Genomic DNA, 17,735 nt, shown 5'->3' with positions numbered 1-17,735 from the left:
CCATCGTTATACGTCGGCTGTTTGAATAGAGGCATCGTTGGTATGGCAGCAGCTAGCTACCATAACCCTGGTATCCTCCTCTTCAGCGGGTGGTCCGCTTTCAGATAAAAAGTGGTCTCTGCGGTGGATTCGCTGCGAGATCACTTTTATCAATGGCGGGAAAGAGCCACCCCCCTCCCGCTGCGCTCCGATGCCCTACACCACTTACTGGAGACAGCGGTGGAGGCAATAGTGTCCGTTCCCGTGTGTGGCATGGAGACGAGTGAGGGGAAGATGACCCCCACCCGTCTCCTTACCATTGCAGGGCGGAAGGGACGTCAAAACGTAGCTCTGAAAAGGACCATTTAAAAAAAAAAAAAAAAAAAAAAAATGTTTTTTTTTTTTAATTGCATTTTAGTGTAAATATTAGATCTGAGGTCTTTTTGACTCCCGTCATGCTTTTTTTTTTTTTAATAAATTTTTTTTTTTTTAAACGCGCCCTGTCCCGTCGAGCTCGTGTGCTCGCATATGAAAACGGTGTTCAAACCACACATGTGAGGTATCGCTGCGATCGATAGAGCGAGAGCAATAATTCTAGCCCTGGACCTCCTCTGTAACTCAAAACATGCAACCTGTAGAATTTTTTTAAATGTTGTTTTTAAATGTTTGTCGCCATTTCACGAGCTGGCGCAATTTTGAAGCGTGACATGTTGGGTATCAATTTACTCTGTGTAATATTATCTTTCACAATCTAAAAAAAAAAAAAATTGGGCTAACTTTAGGCCCCATTCACACTAGCGCGTTTTTTGATGCATTTTGCATTTTGCAGAAATGCACGGGAATTTTTTAACATGGGTTCCTATGGAACATGTTCACATCAATGCTTTTTTGTATCTCAGCGTTTTTGGAAAGGGTCGGGGACTTTTTCTCATGCAAAATGCAGCGTTTTGCATGTAATGGTTTTCAATGGACAAGCATCAAAAACGCAAGTGCACCTTTTTTGCAGCGTTTTTGATGCGTTTTTGGTGCGTTTTTGCCGTTTTTTTTTTTTTTTTTTTTTTTTTATTTTTTTTATTTTTTGTAATTTTTTTGTAAGACTGTAAAAAAAAAATGAAAAAAAAAAAAAAAACGCAAAACGCAAATCGCGGCAAAAACGCCGCTAAAACGCGGCAAAAACGCGGCTCAAAAACGCGGCAAGCATGAAAAAAAAACCTCCAAAAACGCTCAAAAGCAACATGCATAGGTGTGAATCGAGCCTTATTGTTGTCTTAGGCTCGATTCACACCTATGCATGTTGCTTTTGAGCGTTTTTGGAGGTTTTTTTTTCATGCTTGCCGCGTTTTTGAGCCGCGTTTTTTTTTTTTTTTTCATTTTTTTTACAGTCTTACAAAAAAAAAAAAAAAAAAAAAAAAAAAAAAACGGCAAAAACGCACCAAAAACGCATCAAAAACGCTGCAAAAAAGGTGCACTTGCGTTTTTGATGCTTGTCCATTGAAAACCATTACATGCAAAACGCTGCATTTTGCATGAGAAAAAGTCCCCGACCCTTTCCAAAAACGCGGAGATACAAAAAAGCATTGATCTGAACATGTTCCATAGGAACCCATGTTAAAAAATTCCCGTGCATTTCTGCAAAATGCAAAATGCATCAAAAAACGCGCTAGTGTGAATGGGGCCTTATTGTGCGCTTGTAAGACCGCTGCACAAATACGGTGTGACAGAAAGTATTGCAACGACCGCCATTTTATTCTCTAGGGTGTTAGAAAAAAAAAAAAAAAAAAAAAGTATAATGTTTGGGGGTTCCAAGTAATTTTCTAGCAAAAAAAAAAAAAAAAATAGTTTTTAACTTGTAAACAACCAATCTCAAAAAGAGGCTCGGTCCTTAAGTGGAAATAGTCAAGGTTTGTATTTTTCCAGAGCCTTTGAAAAATAAAGAATAAATAAACATGTACCGCGCTATAAACAGGTGAAATATATAAATAGATCCCTGAAGGACCCACATATGTGTCAGAAATAAACACTGAAAACAGCCTAATTGGGATTTTACATTCGGACTTTATTTCACTGCTGGGACTTTTTATTATGGTTTTATTCTTTTTTTCCTTAATCACTTAGGTTGTTTTCAGTGTTTATTTCTGACACATATGTGGGTCCTTCAGGGATCTATTTATATATTATTTCACCTGTTTATAGCGCGGTTCATGTTTATTTATTATTTATCTATTTGTGCATATATCACAAATTTAGAGCTGCAGCTTTTTTCTTGTGGTACATGTTTTTGTGTTAGCGCGGTAATCTTTTTCTTTTGAAAAATAAAGGTATTAGAAATAAGAATTCTGTGCCCAATAGTCCATTTTAGCTAAAAGCGCCTGGGGGCCCCATTTTTTTTTTTTGCAGAGGTTTAATTTCACTTTAAGGAAGCAACTAAACACAAAAAAAAAAAAAAAAAAAAAAACATAAAAAGTGGTTTTCCCTGCCAGAATTTGTATCTGTCTTTCCAAACCTTGAAATTGACACAGCTCTGCCCCAGAGCACAGCCCTCTCTAGCAGGGGAGAAGACCCGATTGATCTCTGCTGCAGTTAACACTTACAGGTCTTGTCTCTCCCCCAGGACAGTGAATGGAGAAGCGGCAGCTTGATGAGCTCGCCTCTCTGCCCTCTCCAACTATCAGCATGCTCCTTGTTAGCACGTGTGCGCTGCAGCACAACTTATAGGCTTATTGTGAGACTTCTTCCTTTCCCAGTCTGAGCTCTGCTGTACAGGGATTGCAAGAGGCCGATGGGCAAGTCAAATTCAGGTACTCGCACTGATAGCATTTTAAAAAAGTGGATGCAATGATGCACTGATGAATAAAGAGCTGCAGTAGTTTGGTCTGAGAACTGCCTGGAACTAAAGTATATACAGTATGTGCGACACTAGATGGCAGCGTTGCCATACTGTGATCTCTACATTCCTAATCAAATCTATTTATAGTCTGATTAAAAAGTGAAATTTATTACAGAAAACACTTTTTTCTGGAAACAGTTTGGTGCTGATTAATCAACTCTACTTTACTGCTGCATATTTTTACATATCATTTACATAATTTGCATAGGTTTCACATTTCCTCTCCCCTCTTTGCTTGATATTTTGTAGAATACAATTTTCTGTTCTTGTGTAGGATAAGGTTTGCCAGAACCTAATGTTTTTGGTTAGTCTGTCATATTCATTCTTCATTTTTGATTAGAGGTAATGGGATATTGGATAAGTGGATACAATGTTTACATGTAGGTTGCAACCATAAGGCTGCATTCACACACCTGAGCGTTTTTCCCCGATGTTTTTTTGTGCATTTTTATGCTCGATTTTGAGTTTTGGTGTTTTTTTTTTTATTAGCCAATAGAGAAAGTGTATCTGTTGCTTCCTTTGTCGCTAGGTATTTTAGCTTTTCCATTAGCTTTTATTTCTTTTATTATTATTCCTTTATTTAATTTATTATTATTTTTTTCCTGTTAGGGTAAGGGGTTAGAGTTAAAGCGGGGGTCCACCTAAACCGCCAAAAAAAAAAAAAAAAATATTAAAAGCCAGCAGCTACAAATACTGCAGCTGCTGACTTTTAATACACGGCCACTTACCTGTCCCAGGGTCCAGCGATGTCGGCAGGCGACGCCGAGAACCCGCTCGGTTCTCGGCAGCTGCCGCCGCCATCCTAGGTGAGGGAATCAGCAAGTGGAGCGTTGCGGCTTCACTTCCCGGTTCCCTACTGCGCATGCGCGAGTCGCGCTGCGCATCGTAACTGGTCCCCGCTATCTTCTGGGAGCTGTGTGTTCCCAGCAGACAGCGCGGTGGGGACGGGAAGAAGCATAGACTCCCATGGGAGTCTATGCCGGAAGTGGGTGCAAATACCTGTCTTAGACAGGTATCTGCACCCCCCTCCCCCCTGAAAGGTGCCAAATGTGACACCGGAGGGGGGGGAGGGTTCCGAAAAGCGGAAGTTACATTTTTTGTGGAACTCCGCTTTAAGGTTAGGTTTGGGAGTTGGAGTTAGGGTTAGGACTAGGGTTATTATTTATTATTATATAATTTATTTTTTTTGTTAGAGTGTTAATACTAAATGATTACATACATGTAATATAAATACACAATAAAAATAATCATAAATAAATAAGTTCAATAAATGAATACTAGGTAATAATAAATAATTAACCCATAAAAAAATAAATAAAAAATAAATAAATTACACCCCAACACAAAATACATTATTTTGGGTATTTAGTATTATTAACAATTTTAATTTAATATTTTTTAAGGTTAGGGGTTAATTTTCATGTATTACACGTTTTTTTATTTATTTCATTTATGATGATATTTAGTTATTTGTGTATATTATTACGATTTTATGTTTTACACTTTAATTTAAGTAGAAAATCACATAAAAAATGCACAAAAACGCAAATGGAGCATTTCCGTTAATTTTTATGGGAATAAAAACGAACCAAAAACGCTCAAATCTACCCAATTTGAGCTACAAAAAAAAAGAAAAAAGCTGTAGGCGACTCGGAGTGGAGATGTCAACCATCTACATGGAGAATCTTTTTTTTTTTTTTCTCCTGCAGCGTTTTGGAGCTTAGAGCTACAAAGCACTGAGGTGTGAATGGAGCCTCGGGCTCTGTTCATACCTAGGTAGGTGCAGGTGGGCACGCATTTTGGGCAGCCCATTCATTTCAATGGGCTGGGCTACGCTACGCATGAGTCACCCAAAAGAAGTTCAAACACATTTATTGAAATCATGCCGCACCAAAAAGCATGGTACTTGTTGAGGTGTCATTAAAAATGAATGGCACTGCTGTGTGTCTGCAAAAAAAAAAAAAAACCCAAAAAAACTGATGTGCTTCTACGCTGCAGGAACGCATACAATTTTGTGCATTCCTGCATTGCACAAATGGGAACCTAGCTGAAGACTGGAATGCATTCTTACAAAAGGTCCTTGTTGATTTAAAGTGGTAGTAAACCCTGGAATGTTAATTTTACTTACAAGTAAGCTTATAATAAGGCGTACCTGAAGGTAAAATCAATATATCACCTAAACGTGCACCGCTGCGGAGATATTCTAGCGAGCAGCAGCCGGTGACATCACCGCTGCATGCGCTCTGAAGGAACGGCATACACATGCCGTTCCTTCAGCGCTGCGTGCCGTGGGAGTGAGGTCATAGAGGCTCGGCCAATCAGACACCCGGAGTCCACAAACCCATAAGGAAAACCAGGTGAAGATGGAAGCCTCTGCAGCAGTGACAGCATGCCGCTGGAGGGCTTCGTTCTAAGGGAAGTATTTTGTAATGTGCTAGTAGGTACTGCTTACAAGCACATTATTGTATTGCCTTGCAGGTAGAAACTTTTTTTTTTTTTTTTTTTTTTTTTACAGAGTTTACTACCGTTTTAAGGTAGTCGGTTACAAAACAACATACCCATGTGAGATACTTCAGATAGAAGCTGCCATAAAGAGGCCAGTGACAATGCTTACAAAAAAGCTTAATAGATTTAGACCCCCTGACCTACAAGCAGGGCCGGGACGAGGGGTGGGCTGGAGGGGCGGCTGTCCTGGGCACTGTGGTATCATGTGAGTTGGGGGTGCCACAAGGAGATTGAGGGAGAGGGGATTTGTGGTGGAAGGGGGAATTTGGGGGGGCGGCAGGGGGCAAGCATTGTTTGTGGAGGGGGAATCTGGGGGGTAAGTGTACTAAGAGTGGTGATTTGTGTTGGGAGGAGGTATGAGGGAGGGGAAGATAAGTTGTGCTAGGAGGGGGGGGGGGGGGGAGAAGATGTGTACTCACTATGGTATAATGTGAGGTGGGGGGCACCACAAGGAGATTGGGGGGGGGGGGGGAGGATTTGTGTTGGAAGGGGGAATTTGGGGTTCGGCAGGGTAGGTATTGTTCTAGGAGGGAACATTGGGGGGGGAGGGGGGATGGAAGAAGAGGATTTGTGCTGGGGGGGGGGTATTTGTGCTGGGGGGGGAGGATTTGGAGTGGGCAGGAAGATGATGTGTACCCGGAGGCACACGATACTCACAATACATTGGGGGAGGGGGGGTGCACAATTTAGCATGATTGTCCTAGGCAGATCAAGCATAAAGAGGCGGGGTGAGTGTTGTCAGAGAACGGCGTGGCCGGTTGGTTCAGCACATTAGGCAAACAGTAAACCATGCAATGCATTGTAACAATGTATCGCACGCCCCTAGACAGCACACACGTGTTATATGGGGCATAGCTAGGGTTGCCACCCCATCCCTTTAAACCCGAACACATATGAATTACTCAGGATCTGTGGCTGATTAGGGTGGTAATTAAACTCACTTGGTGCCTTATCGGCATTAAATTAGCCTCAGAACCTGTGTAATTCATTTGTGTTCAGATTTAAAGGGATGAGGTGGCAACCCTAGGCATAGCGTGTGCAGGCTGGTGTGTACAAACGCTTAAGTGGCAATCCAGGTGCAATTCACATGCGCTTCACTGCAGTGCGTTTTGAGGCAACTTTTTTGGAGCTGCACTGTGACCGCATCGTAGGGTCGTTTTGTACTATGCGATCCGGTGCGGGCAAACCACACTGCATTTTCGATTCTTTTGGGGTGTTGCTAACTTTGTTATTGAAACCCACAGCAGATCGCATACACAGTGCGACTGCAATGCGGTGCAGGAAACGTGAACCTAAGCTAAATGTGGTTGGATGGGGAAGTGGGGGGGGGGGGGGGGGGGGTGATAGGGGTGGATCATGAATATCCAGCTTCATCAGGGCTTGGGAATATTCTGCTGAAGGACCTGGAATCCAGGGCTGATGTTCTAGTGCTATTCAGAAAGCACAATTAGAGCTCACTCTGGTCGCTGTTCCACACCTAAGCCCTGAGAAAGGAGGATATGATGGAGGTACCACTTTGCATATATACCCTGTATCTTTTATATAAATATGTATGTGCACTGCCAAAAAATTTGTTAGTTTTCGTTTCATTAGTTTTTTGTTTTTTTCGTAAATTCGAAAATTCGGAATTCGTAAATTCGAAAGAAAATCCGAATTAATAACTAATAATAACTATTAAATTATAGGTATTTTGAACAAATGGAACGGAATGAATAAAATATAAAAATGATAATAAAAAGTTTTTATTATTGTTATTATTAATTATTTCCGTTCCATCCATTTAGATGCGGCATTCGTTATTTCGCATAATTCGTAACTCCGGATAAGTTCGTATTCGTTACGTTCACCAACAGCCAAATTATTTCAGATTTTCGTTCTTTTGAACTTTCGGATTTTCATTCATATTTTCAGGTTTCCGAATTTCCAAAATTTTGAACATTCGTAAACGCGAATATTTCTGAATTAACAAAATTTGTCGAAATTCGTTGGAAAATGAATTTCGGAACTAAACGAATTGCACATGTCTACTTTTATATAGAGATTTACAGCAATGATGGTATGCCCTTTTTCATAAAATCGTCATCAACATCATCGTGCCTGTTCGACAGCGGGAAAGATTGGGGAAATACCATGCTATTGCAAAAAGTATGTGCAGGAGATAAGCGTGGAGGGTATGACAGGGTCCAGTATGTGCAGGAGAGGAGTGCAGAGAGTATGCCGGTGGTTAATATATGTAGGGGAGAATAGGACAGTGTCAATATGTGCAGAAGAGAAGTCTGGAGGATATGATAGGAGGAAGTATGCGCAGAAGAGGAGTGCAGAGAATATGACAGGGGCAGTATGTGAAGGAAAGGAGTGCTGAAATTATATTAGTGGACAATCTATGTAGAAGAGGAGTGCAGAGGGTATGACAGGGGAAATATGTGCAGGAGAGGAATGTCAAGAGTATGACAGGGGGCAGTATGTGCAAGAGAAGTGCAGAGAGTACGACTGTGGTGATGTGTGCAGGAGAGGAGTGTGCAGGGTATAACAGGGGGAAATATGTGTAGGAGAGGAGTGTGGAGGGTATGATGAGGGCCAAACATACAGGAGAGGAGTGTGGAGGGGGCCATATGTATAGGAGGTGCGTTTGCAGGGTATGACGGGGGTAGCATGTGCAGGAGAGGAGTGTGGAGGGTATGGTAGTGGGCAGTATGTACAGGAGAGGAGTATGGAGGGTATGATGGGGCCATATATACAGCAGAGGAGTGTGGAGGGTATGATGGGATCCATATGTACAGGAAAGGTGTGTGGAGGGTATGACAGTGGGAAGAGGAGTTTGTAGGGAATGACAGGGGGTAGTATGTGCAGGAGAGGGGTGTGGAGGGTAGGACAGGGGTAGTATGTGCAGGAGAGGAGTATGGAGGGTATGGCAGGGGTAGTATTTGAAGGAGAGGAGTGTGGAGATTATGACGGGGATAGTATGTGCAGGAGAAGAATTCAGAGGGTATGATGGGATCAATATGTATAGGAGAGTGAAGGGAGAGAGTGTGAAGGGTATGACAGTGGGAAGAGGAGTGCAGAGGTTATCACACGGGGCAGTATGTACAGGAGAGGAGTGTAAAGGGTATAATAGGGGGCGGTTTGTGTAGGAGAGGAGTGTGGAGGGTATGATGAGGGTCATATATACAGGAGAAGAGTGTGGAGGGTAGGATAGTGGGAAGAAGAGTGCAAAGTGTATGACAGGGGGTAGTATATGCAGCAGAAGCGTTTAGAGGATATGATGGAGGCCATACATACAGGAGAGGAGTGTGGAGGGTATGACGGGGGTAGTATGTGCAGGAGAGGAGTTTAGAGGGTATGATGGAGGCCATACATACAGGAGAGGAGTGTGGAGGCTATGATGGGGGTAGTATGTGCATGAGAGGAGTGTGGAGGGTATTATGGGATCCATATATACAGGAGAGGAGTGTGGAGGGTATGACAGTGGGAAGAGGAGTTGGTAGGGTATGACAGGGGGTAGTATGTGCAGGAGAGGAGTGTGGAGGGTATGATGGGGGCCCTATGTATGTGTAGGAGAAGGGTGTGGAGAGCATGATGGGGGGGGGGGGGGGGGGGTATATTCAGTAGAGACACGTGGAGGGTATTGACAGGTATTCAGGAGAGGAGTGCAATGGTATGATTGGGGCCATATGTACAGGAGAAGCATTTGTAGGGTATGAGAGGGGGTTGTATGTGCAAGAGAGGAGTGCAGAGGGTATGATTGGGGCAATATGTACAGTAGAGGTGTGTGCAGGGTATGATGGGGGAGGGGGGATAGTATGTGCAAGAGAGGAGTGTAGAGAGTATGACAGGGGGAAGTATATTCAGTAGACAAGTGTGGAATATTGACAGGTAGTCAGGAGAGGAGTGTAAGGGTATGACAACCAGAACAAAAGTTAATCTTTCGACTCATGAATGGTGGGCACTGATTTTTTCATAATTAGCAACAACATTTAAAAATGCAGTCATAGTGTCACACAAATTCTGTAGAAGATGAGAGGGACATGGCTCCCCATATAGCATTTTAGCACACTTTCACAAAACAGATTTATTATAAAGTGGCTGTATAGGAGCCAAGCTCTTCACACATTGGGCTTACAGAGGAAGAATAGAGGTCAGGTTATTCTAGAACAGTGTAAGTGGTGGGGAGTGTGACAGCAGTACTGTAAATAGAGTTGGCACTTGGTCAGTATTTTATGTGCCTGGCTGTAAAAATCAGAATCATTGCACTGTTACTAAAAGTAAAAAATGACCAAAGCACTGGTATTTTTTCCCGAGAAAAGGTGGCAACCCTAACCACAGCCGGTCACGACGGTCGGTAGGACAAAGATGAAAACAGAAGGAATGTGTCAATGGACTTTGGGAAAATCGAGGTTTAAAAGAAAACTACTAGGTAGAGGATTATGATCAACTACTGCATCATGGAATCCAGGAACAGTGAAGGTGTCACTGGGGATGTAAAAAGGTGAGGCAGGGGATTGTTGCCAGGCAGGGCTGTCTTACCAAGCGGACACACCTGGGCAAACCCAGGGGCCCCAGAAGCACATGGGGCCCCATCAGGGCCGGTCGGATCTAGAGTGAAGCTATTGGAATTGCCTCCGCTCTGCTTGCCATCACACACAGCCCCACCTCCTCCTGACCCCACACCTGTGATAGACAGAATACGGGTCCAATGCTGGGATATAGTCTGTCTATCACAGGCGCGGGGTCAGGAGGAAGCGGGGCTGTGTGTGACGGTGAGCAGAGCAGAGGCAATTACATGTAAGCTGTAACAGCATGCTATATAGACTGAAATATTCCGCGCTTAGGACGGTAAGTAAAGGAGAACTGCAGCCCCCCCTAAAAATTGGAAAACCACCAAAGTGTAATCCAAAAAGAAAATATATAAAACTCTAGTGGGGAATGTGGCGCTGTTCATACAATGTGTATTTATAGGGAGTGGTAATAATAATGTGAGAAAAACTAAAGCAGATGTAAAACAAAACCAGTCAGGTGTAAGCCCTAAATATCACATAGTGTAAAAAGAAAAGGTACAAATAAGTCGTGAATAATCATGTAAGAAATACGTGCAGTCAAAAAAATTTTAAATTGTACCAACAAGTGTATGTGCGTGTCGGTAACACGAGTAAGCTAAAAAGCAAAAAAACACCCAAAAATTTTTTTCTTTAAAAAATGCACAAAAAACAACAATGGTGTGGTGATTGATAAGTATACTGGTGCACAAAAATAATCACAAATCCAGTCCAAATAATATAAGTGTCCAAAACCAAAAAACAGTGAAAAAAATGTCTTGACAATCCAAAAAGCCAAAAAAAAAATATATATAGTGATCGTGGTTTATGACTCTTCTTCTGGAACCCCCACTTGTGTCCCCACTCACCGGAAGACCCAACCCCTGCAGGGGTAATGGGCAAGTGTAGATAAATCCACTACTGGAACCCGATCGGTGTCCCCTTCTCTGGATCCGCGATCCCCTTCCTGTTATGGATTGCCTTTGATCCTGTCTGGGATTCCAGTGCTTGAGGATTGACGGTCTGTGTGAAAACCTGTGGATCGCCTTCTGATATCCCCACGTTCACAGTTAGAGACTGTAGGGCTCGAGTGTCCCCGCTTGGTGATCCGGATAGAGCAGGTACCCGCTCGGCTTTATTCAGCTGGTCTCGGCTCATAACAGGACTCAGCTCCTGATTACACTTGGAGGGCTTTGAGGGCAGCAGCTCAGGTGACACCAGCACCGCAGGTATCGCGGGACTCTGAAACACAGAGCCTGCCTGGGATAGTAACTGGTAAGTAGGTCGCTACGTGTAACAGGTCCAGTACCAAGCTCTTTCCTGGCTGCACAAGGGCCTCTGGGCATCTCCTTGCGTCTCCCTCTGCGTCTCCCTCTGTCTCTCCGGTCCCTGTGGGAAAAGGCAGGTAGCCCTTTCCAGAGAGATGAGAGATGAGATGGGATGAAATAGAGAGTAAAACGGGCAGTACACTGTAGCGCACGATAGTCCTGGGATCAAATGCTGGGATCAACAGAAAAAAGCAATAGACAGTCCCATAGTTCAATAGACAGTCTCACGGCACTACAGCAGACAGGCGATGTCCGAATTCTGAAATCTGAAATCATCAGCCATCTCAGCAGCCACGGAATCCACATCCCCAGTAAATAGGACACAAATAACGGCAGGTAACGGCAGACATCAGGGGAGGCACACAATCACTCTGAGACTGGCCAGAATTTTGAGTGTCAGCAGGTCTGATGCTATCAGAAGGCGATTCACAGGTTTTCACACAGACCGTCAATCATCAAGCACTGGAATCCCAGACAGGATCAAAGGCAATCCATAACAGGAAGGAGATCGCGGATCCAGAGAAGGGGACACCGATCGGATTCCAGTAGTGGATTTATCTACACTTGCCCATTACCCCTGCAGGGGTTGGGTCTTCCGGTGAGTGGGGACACAAGTGGGGGTTCCAGAAGAAGAGTCAAACCACGATCACTATATATATATTTTTTTTTGGCTTTTTGGATTGTCAAGACATTTTTTTCACTGTTTTTTGGTTTTGGACACTTATATTATTTGGACTGGATTTGTGATTATTTTTGTGCACCAGTATACTTATCAATCACCACACCATTTTTGTTTTTTGTGCATTTTTTAAAGAAAAAATTTTTTGGGTGTTTTTTTGCTTTTTAGCTTACTCATGTTACCGACACGCACATACACTTGTTGGTACAATTTAAAATTTTTTTGACTGCACGTATTTCTTACATGATTATTCACGACTTATTTGTACCTTTTCTTTTTACACTATGTGATATTTAGGGCTTACACCTGACTGGTTTTGTTTTACATCTGTTTTAGTTTTTCTCACATTATTATTACCACTCCCTATAAATACACATTGTATGAACAGCGCCACATTCCCCACTAGAGTTTTATGTAACAGCATGCTATTTGCGCTCTGTGATCCCCAGCTCTCCTCTTCCTCCAGTCATGATCCGGCCGCCCTCTCTTCCTCCGCCCTGGCAATGTTGGGCACAGTGAGGCTGCAATGTTGGGCACAGTGAGGCTGCAATGTTGGGCACAGTGAGGCATTATACTTTAATTTTTGAGAGTAGGTGTGAAAATTGGGACAGGCTTGTAGAGGCCCCAGTGCATTACTTTTCCCAGGGGCCCATGATGCTGTTCAGATGGCCCTGTTGCCAGGAGATGTTTTAGCAGGAAATGGGACACTGGGGCCGAGAATTCCACGGGACCAGAGTCTGTGGAGTATGAGACTGGAGACTAGATCCTGAGGGATACTACTCATGTGCTGCAGAGAGGGGTACTAGACTCTATGGGTACTAACTACACTCAGGCACTCCTACTACAGCGATCTCCACTAGCTTCTGGGACCCGTGCTGAGCAATTGCCCTGCTGTATTGTGAGCACAGGAAGTCAGCCGCTGGCCACAGGCCCCATTTAGAGAATGCTTTGCGTTTTCTCAATGAATCCAAAGCCTTCTCTGATTGGAAGAGGTGGAGAGTGACTTCACCTCTCCACCTTGTCCAATAAGGGTAGTTGCAGCATGGCCCCATTCAACTGAATGGGTTGCATTTGGTGGTGGTACTACCTGCCGAACGTAGCATGGTGTATCATTTTTGCTGTGACATGTGTAAAGCCCTAAATAGCTGCAAGTTCTCTTTTAGGTGGACATCCGGTGGATGGTAAAACTGCAACGCAACAACTTTTTCCAAGGCCTAGTCATGCCTTAGTTCTTGACTGCTGGATCTTTTATTGTTAATTTTTAAAACACACATTAACAATATTAATAACATAAAACTTACCGCATTCATGTAAATAACTGAAAGTTTTAACAAGGCTTACATTTTCCCTTTAAAATTAGCAGGTTGATGGCCCTGGAGAGCGGAGTTGAGGAACACTGCTCCACAAAACCACATAGCGCTCTCATATTCCACCATTATCATTGCTGCTGGCAGTCTGGAATTTAGGTTCCTCCGCCTTCGTGGTCAACACTTTACCTAATCACTGCTACGGTGTAGCTCTGTAATAGATTTCCACATTTCCTTCATACAAAATGATTTCACAGAATTTCTATTTTTAAAGGTGATGCAATAATTCCCAATAAGAAAGGTTATCTCAGTACATAACAGGAAAGGTTATCCCATTACATTTATAAAATGGATTTTGCCATATCTCGCCGCTTAACTCCAGGCCAAGAAATGCATAAATCAATGCAGCTCTGTAATCATTAATACACGTTATGCTTTTTGTTAAAGCAAGCCGTGGAAGTACCAGAATTTGACCAGTAACTCATCTTCTGGGATCCTCTGTGCAGCAGAGCTAGGACTGGGGTAAACGGCATAAGGGGACAATCAGTTTTCTTGGTTGGAGGCAGGCCTCCTAAAAAAAAAATCTGGTGCTCCTGGAGCTTTTTCCAGTGGTGCTGGCTATGGAAATATGGGGTGAGTCGTTCAGGAACTTGAAGGCGAGATTGAATTGTGACAAACTGGGAGTCATTAACCGCATTGCAGCATTGTCATAGCATGTAGTACGGCATGCTACGCCATCTGGTTGTCAGGGCTGGGCTCAGCCCTTAATTCTCAAAACTGTCGGCTAATTGCCAGCTCCTATCTCTCCACAGTGACTCACCTGTTAATGATATCCTGCTTGTCAGTCCTGCCTACTTAAGCCGTCCAGTCCAGATGATCTCTGCCTTCACCTTGGTCACATCTCTAGAGAGATGTGTTCCTGTTAAAGACTTGCTTGGCTGACATTTCTTCTGGCTCCAGATCCTGCTTGCTGATCTACTACGCTCATCTCTGGCTCCCTGACGTTTTGGCTTGTCTGACTATCCGTTCCGGTTCCTGAACTCTGGCTATGTTTTTACTACGTTTACTCTGTTTACCTTTTTTATTATTATTAAGCAAGTGTTATTTAACTGTACTTCTGTTTCAGTCCGATTCATGGTTTCGGACACTGGTGCTGCGTTGCCTACAGTTGAATATTTTTCTGTATGCGGTACATCTCCCAGGGGTTGACAATACTTTGGCTGACGCCTTGTCTCACTTTCAGTGGGACAAATTTTGAGAGCTGGCACTGGCGGCCAAACAGGGGGTTCCGTGTCCCCAATGGATGTGGGCGATCGCCTTGGAGTCATCGCTGGATGGATCAGGAGGTCGGTGAGTGATTCCACGTGGGCGGCCTACGATAAGTTATGGCAGGCTGGGGTTGATCTGGAGGGCGTGGAGGTACGGTTGCTGGTCATCTATTTTGTTTCCAGAAACCTGGAACAGGGGGTATCGGTGTCGGCCATAGACCGGAAACTAGCGGGTTTTGATTTTACCAAGGATTTTTGGGTCCGACAGGCTATGAAAGGATATCGTAGGACACAGAAGCGCAGGGACACTAGGAGGCATGTATGCTTTATTAACCTGCAGGCAATTTTTGTTCAGGTGGGTTCGTTCTGTGCGTCGGCTTACAAGGTTTCCTTGTTTAAAGCTGCATTTTCATTGGCCTTTTTTGGAGTCTTTAGGATTAGTGAACTAGTCAGCCCATCTAAGAGGGTTCCGGGGGGCTTATGGGCTCAGGATGTGGTTTGCAGGGGGATAGCACTGAGTTGTTACTACGGCGGTCCAAGAAAGACCAGGGTGGTAAGGGCGTCTGAGTACAGCTGTTTTCTGTACCGGCTCTCCTGTGTGCCCGGTGGGGGTTGTAAGGGAGTTTACCCGGTTTTGTATGGGCCATTTTTATTGCACAGGAAGGGGTCTCCACTGTCCAAGTTCCAGTTTTCCGAAAATGCCTTAAAGCAGCAGGTTTGGCTTGCACACAGTATGCTTCGCACTCCTTCCGCATCGGTGAGGCAACATAGGTTGCGCGATGTGGGTTGGACGAGGCGGCTGTGAAGCGGATTGGTAGATGGGACACTAGAACATTCCGTAGCTACATTCGCCCACATTTGGTGGCGGAGTAGAGCTACGACGAGAGTAAAAGGGGAAGGGATGTTTTGGCAGGCACACATATATTGCGGTTTATCAAGTAGGGCAAGTATATGTTGTTTGTCTTGTAGGTATCCCGTGGTGTCTTTGTTCCTTTCTTTCAGGTGGAGACCAGCTGCGCCTCGTCTGGATCATGGGCCACTGTTATGTGTTTTAGGGGCCCAGGCGAGCAGACGTTAGGCCTAATGGCAGACAGCTGGGGATTTCCATGGTGGAGGCGTGTATTCGTTGGTTGGGCCGGATGGGTATGATGTGGAGTAGAGTTGTGCCGGAAGTGCATCGTTTTACACATCTGGACAGACCACCGGACGTTTTGGTGCTCCAAGTAGGTGGGAATGACCTGGGGGTTCAGTTCATTCGGGAGCTCATCAAGGATGTCAAGTTTGACTTCCTAAGGCTGAGGACGGCCTTCCCAGATATGTTGGTCTTGTGGTCCGACATTGTGGCCAGGACAGCCTGGCGATTGGCAAGGTCAATGGACAGAATCAACAAAGCCTGTATAAAAGTGAATAAAATGGTGGGCTGCTTTGTGATTCGTAACAGGGGTTTGGTTATCCGCCATAGGGAATTGGAGAGGGATACCAGGCTTTATCTCAGGATGGGGTTCTGTGGTGTCTGTCTGTGGTGGGTATTGATTTGTGGTCCCTGGGGTTGCAGGATGAGATTCAGCGGGCTTTGAGAGTATGGAGGGGCTCTCAAGGGTAAGGGTTCACCCTTGTTAGCTATGGTGGTCTTTGATGGTGGCAATGATAACCTACGAGATGGAAGTGTGGGAGACTCATCAGTGGTATGTGCCCTCTGGTGTATTCCAGTTAACATGGTTTAGCTGGAAGATGGTAATGGTTGCACTGCGGGGGATGGGTTGTTGCATAGTTACATAGTAGGTGAGGTTGAAAAAAAGACACAAGTCCAACCTATGTGTGATTATGTGTCAGTATTACATTGTATATCCCTGTATGTTGCGGTCATTCAGGTGCTTATCTAATAGTTTCTTGAAGCTATCGATGCTCCCCACTGAGACCACGCCTGTGTTAGGGAATTCCACATCCTTGCCACTCTTACAGTAAAGAACCTTCTACGTAGTTTAAGGTTAAACCTCTTTTCTTCTAATTTTAATTGGCCACGAGTCTTGTTAAACTCTCTTCTGCGAAAAAGTTTTATTTCTATTGTGGGGTCACCAGTACGGTATTTGTATATTGAAATCATATCCCCTCTCAAGCGTCAGAGAGAATAAGTTCAGTGCTCATAACCTTTCTTCATAACTAATATCCTCCAGACCCTTTATTAGCTTTGTTGCCCTTCTTTGTACTCGCTCCATTTCCAGTACATCCTTCCTGAGGACTGGTGCCCAGAACTGGACAGCATACTCTAGGTGCGGCCGGACCAGAGTCTTGTCGAGTGGGAGAATTATCGTTTTATCTCTGGATTCGATCCCCTTTTTAATGCATTCCAATTAATCCACCAAGCGTTGGATTGTTCACCCACTAATAGTCTCCGAGCTGGTGTGCCATGGCTGGAGGCCTAGTACGTAAAAAGGCCCGCAGTGTAGAGGTGGAACATAGCTAAGTTAGGAAGTGCCATCAAAGACCACCGGGTGGAGCGACTGATATTTGGGGTCTTGTTACATGTTAAAGAATGTTATATATTTAATATTTGTGACTAAAAAGGCTGCTATGGCCAGTTATACTCCATTTCAAGTGTGGTCTCTTTAATCCTAGGCAACGATAAGTGGGTTAGGGCTGGAATATGACAATGGTTGGGCAGTCATAGTAAGGTTGGGACAGCTTATCTACACTGGTCAAGGGTCTTACAAATATTAAAAAAAGGAACAAGGAGCTTCGGCCATAGCAAATGTGCAAACCTGCAAACACAAGTGCAGAGATTTTGCTACCGGAGTTCCAAAAAGAAAAAAAACTCTGCAACATCTGCCCATTACTGAAATATTACTTCTGGGTGGACTGGTTATTTTATTTCCCTCTTAAAACCAGTTTATTTTGGATCTTTTAAATTCTGCTTTAATTTCAGACTCCATCACTCAGAGCAGCTGGAGGTAATATATCCGGACCTCCTGAAGCTGCCAGTCTCTGCCAAGATAAACAGCACTGCCGCTTACCACGCACCATCTACGGATCCTAGTGAAAGAGAGGCCAGTTCAACTGAGCTGCCTTTTATTGAATGTAACCATTCTACATGCCAGATGCCAAAATGTTCTAAATGTGCTCTGCAACATGTTGCAACAAAATGTGACCAACCTTTTTTTCAGCAGGGCATTGGTGTGAACTGGTAACACTGGAAACAATGGTATGTTGCCTGACATTGCTTGTGATTGCATTGAGCCACACAGCCCAGGGC

At 44.0% G+C, this 17,735-nt stretch overlaps 1 protein-coding gene across 2 annotated transcripts in view; it reads right to left on the bottom strand.

Annotated features, from left to right (window-relative positions):
* P2RY6 (pyrimidinergic receptor P2Y6) overlaps positions 1 to 17,735 on the bottom strand; it is a 146,775-nt gene that overhangs the window by 17,649 nt on the left and 111,391 nt on the right. The window lies entirely within an intron of this gene.

This window comes from Aquarana catesbeiana, linkage group LG02, assembly GCF_042186555.1.
Source record: "Aquarana catesbeiana isolate 2022-GZ linkage group LG02, ASM4218655v1, whole genome shotgun sequence".
NCBI classification, from domain to species: Eukaryota; Metazoa; Chordata; class Amphibia; order Anura; family Ranidae; genus Aquarana; species Aquarana catesbeiana.
The sequence above is the reverse complement of the archived record's forward strand: the minus strand, read 5'-3'. Positions and strand labels throughout refer to the sequence as shown.